This window comes from Podarcis melisellensis, assembly GCF_964234715.1.
Source record: "Podarcis melisellensis genome assembly, chromosome: 4".
Lineage (NCBI taxonomy): Eukaryota > Metazoa > Chordata > Lepidosauria > Squamata > Lacertidae > Podarcis > Podarcis melisellensis.
Window position 1 is genome coordinate 89,721,158 of NC_138531.1, and position 5,287 is coordinate 89,726,444.

Genomic DNA, 5,287 nt, shown 5'->3' on the forward strand with positions numbered 1-5,287 from the left:
TTTGTGTCTGCCCTGATTTTGAATTTAGAGGACTTGGGGAATTTAGAGACTTAAAGAAACCAGGACAGCCAAAAATAAATAAATGAAAAAATCCTGTGAAGTTTGGAACCCAGTGGACATGCTCTTTGCTCCTCACCAAGTGATAAAGCCACCATCCTAGAGTGAGGGGAACGTGGATTGTAGCCAAATTAGAAAGCGATGGCTTGCAATAAAGGGGCCTCATCTGTTCCCAGTGTTGTGAAACCACCTACCTACCAAATTGCAAGGTGACTCTGGGAGCAAACTGCTCAGCGAGGTGAATGGGAATGTACACTCGGGGCTCTGGGGCACATTTTGTAGCTTGGCACATTTTAACAGACTAGAACATAAGCTCTGGTACATTCCATATAATTAAAGCAAGGATCCTGCCCGGGGGAAGGTACACCTCCATCCCAATTCCCTTTTGACTGCTCCAGCAAGGCCTTGTCGCTTACTCTGAAAGAGAGCAGCAAAAAGGGAATTAGCATTATTAGCATATGTTAACTGCCTCTTTGAACTCAGCACAGTCTCTTTGAAATATCTGTTGAATGATGACGGCAAAGCATTTCATTTATTGCCGAACACCTGGAAAACAGCTCCATGCTTTTCCCTCCGAAAGGAGCAGTAAAAAACCCCTTTGCAAACTTCACAGTGGCCTCTCCCTTTTCTCACTGCAAGAGCATTCACCTTTGTTTCATGCTAGGTTCTTCCTTCCTTCCTTCCTTCTTCCTTCCTTCCTTCCTTCCTTCCTTCCTTCCTTCCTTCCTTCCTTCCTTCCTTCCTTCCTTCCTTCCTTCCTTCCTTCCTTCTTTCTTTCTTTCTTTCTTTCTTTCTTTCTTTCTTTCTTTCTTTCTTTCTTCAGAAAGCAGAGTTGCTGGCTTTCAAATGTGAGTTGTAGGGTGGCTGATGCAGTGGGAAGACGCAAGCCCCGCGCTAATTGAAAAAGCAGTGCGGACCTTGCAGGCAGTCCGCCCGCCACCTCCCCTCAGGAGAGATGCGTGGCTCAGGCACGCTGCAGGCCCCGCGTTGTGGTGCCCAGTGCCCCCCGCCTCAACTAGCTATGCCTCTGGATTAGGCAGATTCATGGAGGAGACGGCTGTTGAAGGCTACTAGCCATAAAGTCTGTGCTCTGCCTGCAAAGTTGAGGGCAGCAATGCTTCTGGTTTATGGAAATCACTCGAGGGGAGAGTGCTCCTGCAGTGGCGTAGGAAGGGGCGTGCAGTGGGTGCGGGAGTTATTTTTTGGCACCCCCCTCAGTGTTTACACCCAGGGGTGCCCGCACCCACTGCACCCCCCTTCCTACATCACTGCCTACTATAAAGCTACAGCCATTCCCCAAACAGAGAACTATAGCTGAGAAAACCATCTCTCTGCCTACCATCCGCTTCAGCTGGAGGCCCCAAATCCTCTGCAGTCCATAGGGATTCTGTGGCTGATGCTCAGAGCTTTGAGGACAGTCAGGTCAACATGGAAAATGTGTCAGGAGTTCAGCCTACACTAGAGTAGGACCCTGGCAGAGACACATGCCCAACTGGCATGCTCCCTCCCTCCTGGTCAATCGTTCGGGAGCTTCAAAAGCTTTCTTCTGCCAGAACATCACAGCGACCGATGCCAACCGACACCAGCACACTTAGGGATCCACAGAGTCTTCACACCTTGCGTGACAGACCTCAGCAACTCAGCATTTTGGCTAATCTACTTTATTTACATATAAACACACACAGAGCACTGCAACATGGCTCCCTCTCTCTCTAGCATCAGACAGCAAAAAGAAAAAGAACAAAGGACAATAGACCCACTTCACGGAACACAGTAACACAAACATCCTGTTTCCATCACTTCCCACTCTGTGGAGTCAAAACACACACCGCCATGTGATAGACAAAAATCCCATGACTGCAATCATGGAGCAGGAGTTCTAACAAAATGTTCCCTGAAAGTTTGAAGAAATGCTGGCATGGAACTACTGAGAAAAGGGGGAGGAGGTGGAGGCTTTTAACTTTTTACATTTTTTGCAGCTCATCCTACCAGACAGAAGACTTGCCTTTGAAACTCTAGCCTTACATGTAAAGATGGATCCTTCAGACTGCCGCTGCCTGTATTCACTTAATGCAAGCTGCGCCTCACCGCATTGTGCTGTGAGATCTGCAATGTGCTGCAGGTCGTTTGGGAACAGGCAGTGGGTCCAATGCACCATTGAGCTATGGATTGCAATTGCACTAGTTGTGCAAAAAAAAAAAAAAAAAATCCTTCCAGTAGCACCTTAAAGACCAACTAAGTTAGTTCTTGGTATGAGCTTTCGTGTGCATGCACACTTCTTCAGATACCATAAACATAACACGGATCCTAGAAACACACACCTCAAGTGTCAAAAGCCAGTGTAAAGAGGTGCATCACAGATGCTTCATCAGCAGTATTCCAGAAGCTGTATAATGGAGGTGCCCCAAATACCTCTGTGTGCAGGGAGTTCCATAGGTTATGAGCCACTACAGAAAATGCCCCATTCCAGGCTGTCTCCCCCTTCCCAAGCTCTGAGGGTGGAGGAACTACCAAGAGGGCCCTCTCCGGCGATCTCAACCCTGAAACGGTCTTTCAGATATTTGGGTGCCAAGCAATCACCCCACCCCAAGCCATTTGAATATACAGTAGTACCTCAGGTTAAGTGCTTAATTCATTCCAGAGATCCATACTTAACCTGAAACTGTTCTTAACCTGAAGCACCACTTTAGCTAATGGGGCCTCCTGCTGCTGCCGCACCACTGGAGCAGGATTTCTGTTCTCATCCTGAAGCAAAGTTCTTAACCTGAAGCACTATTTCTGGGTTAGCGGAGTCTGTAACCTGAAGCGTATGTAACCTGAGGTACCACTGTATCACTCTTTCAATATGCCATTATCCTTTTATAGGTTAGTGGGCGCATGTGCTTATTAGCTTCACCCCTTCTCTTCCCCAGCCGAAATGGCCGTAGCTTCCAGGGGGCAGAAATCAGATTTCCCCTGCTCTTCTGCAAGCTCCCTTTGCTGTCAGAAACTCTCTGGAGCTTTTTGTAAGCTCAGAGGTAATAAAGTGTTAGAAAATTACAGCTATTAGAGCCAGGGAGCTTTTGAAATCCCAGCCAGCCAGCCAGCCAGCCGATTCTTGGGGGAATAACCTCATATCTTCATGTGCAGCGAGTCTGACATGTAGCTCTCATTAACAAACCAGCGAATAGATGTCTGATTAGGGCGATATTGCCACATAAAACAGGGCACGAATCAACTCCTCTCCCTCCATCGGATTTCTTCTCCCTCTAAGAGGTGCTCCCCGATCAAACCTTCTTGGCTGCTGATCTCCCGTTTTGTGTTCTTATGCAGAAAAGTAGATTAATCCAGAGGTTGAGGCAGTTCAATAATTACCTTTCAGAGAAGGAGGGGTCAGGGTGGCAGAGTACTCAAACCGAGGCGGCCATTTTTCCATCAAGAATATTTGGGTTAAGTATTGGAACTGGGGGTTGGTAAAAACACACACCCAACAAACACCCAAAACACACAATTTTCTTCAGCTCACATAGTTCAGAAGCAGAATTTGATGGTTGGACGTCCTGTTTTCTTTACTCAGCAATTTCTAATTGTGGTCCTCACTGCAGTTTAGTTCAGTTGGTTTTATGGTGCAGTTGCTCATGTGTTTGTTATTTACTTGACTAATTTTTTTATGGATTCTGCTAAAGAAAAAAAAAATGTTTCCAGGATGAAATCATTTGATGAAGATCATTGCCACTGCCACCACCATCAGCATTAAGGATCAACTCTTAATTCCAGGTAAATGCATTTAGGTATCTGGACCAGATGGTGTGTTTTTTTAAGCCTAGGGAACTGCTGTATCGGCTAAAATGGAGATATCAAAGCACACAAGTTTTCTGGTCTATAAAATGCTCTTCCTCTCTCACGTTTTCATTTTTATTTGGAGCAAAGCTTTAGTGGAGACTATGGAAAGTGGAGGCACATATTGGAGTATTTCTATCAGCACTTCTGAGAGATGGGCTAGAAGGTTTTTTTATGGCTCTTTTTAGAACTACCACAGAAACACAGTGCAGAGTTAAAAAAAAAACCAGCCACAGGCAAACTAATTAAAAATCTCACTAATCAAATCTCTGCCAACATGAAATAACTAAATCCCGAGGGAAATGATTCCTGCTCTTTGTTCTCTTTGCTCAATCTCACATACATTAAATTGGTTATTGGTTGCAAAGATATCTGTGTTTCTATTTATAACCCAAGCCCAACTCCTGCTATGTATATCTATTTTTAGGCCGAGAGTCTTCATGCTTGGTGTCTCTTTTGAAGGTAAATAGTATTCCTGAGGCCGGTATCGAGACAATCCTTGAAGCTGCTTGAGAATTAGGATGACAGCTTGAATAAAATAAGCCCCTTTCCTCCAAAAGAAGGGGGGGGTCTATAAGGTGGAATAATTAGAAAAGTTCTCTTCATTTTGTCTTAAGAAAAGAAAAAAGAATCTGAACATTTAGCAGCTTTTGGATAAAGGTAGGGTTTTATTTTAAAAATAACTATCTGGCTGCAAAGGACTTTCTTATTTTGGTAATTCAGGTAGTGGGGACACAATAAGCTCACAAACAGACAAAGGTAGTAATCAGGCACACAGGAAAATGCACTAAGCAGAGCACAATAAACAAGGAACTGTCAGCAGCGCCTAACACTGATGGAAATTAAATTAGCATGGAGTATTTTGGGTTCTCCAAACTGGTACCCTCCAGATGTTTTCAGTTACAGCTCCTATTATCCTTGAACATTGGCTGTGCTGGCTAGGGCTGATGGGAGCTGGGAGTCTGAAACATCTGGATGGAGCTGGCTTGGGAAGGCTGGCATATTTGCAGACATCTTATTCTTAAGCTCTCTCACACGCTGTTGCTGGGGAATAGAAGAGCTTTAATCAGGAACACAGCTTTTCCTGATAGCCAATTGGTCCATCGATAAGCCAAGTGACAGCACTTTTCCTTCATCTGAGTTGTCCCCTAAGCCTAAGGAGAGGCTGCGGCAGTGAACAAGATGACGTCACAATACTATGTGCACAGCCAATCAAATGTGACTTAAGTGATGACGTCGCCTAGGAACTAAGGAGAAGGACCAATTCAGCGCCTCTCCTCTGATGAAATGTCATGGGTTCCTTGGACGCAGATTTGCTGCTTCCCCGCACTGGTGGAGGACGAGGGGTGCAGAGGGAGTGCACCGCCCTGGTCAGCATGATCCTGGTGGGGTGCCATCGCAGCTGCCCCGC

The 5,287-nt window shown here is 45.6% G+C and overlaps 1 long non-coding RNA gene across 1 annotated transcript; it reads right to left on the bottom strand.

Moving 5' to 3' along the window:
* Window positions 1-3,230: 3,230 nt before the first annotated feature.
* Window positions 3,231-5,000, bottom strand: LOC309368159. Its single transcript, XR_014167581.1, has 2 exons — window positions 3,563-5,000; window positions 3,231-3,411 (listed from the first exon to the last, which is right to left on the bottom strand). It is a non-coding gene; the product is annotated as an uncharacterized lncRNA (long non-coding RNA).
* Between the last annotated feature and the right edge of the window lie 287 nt (window positions 5,001-5,287).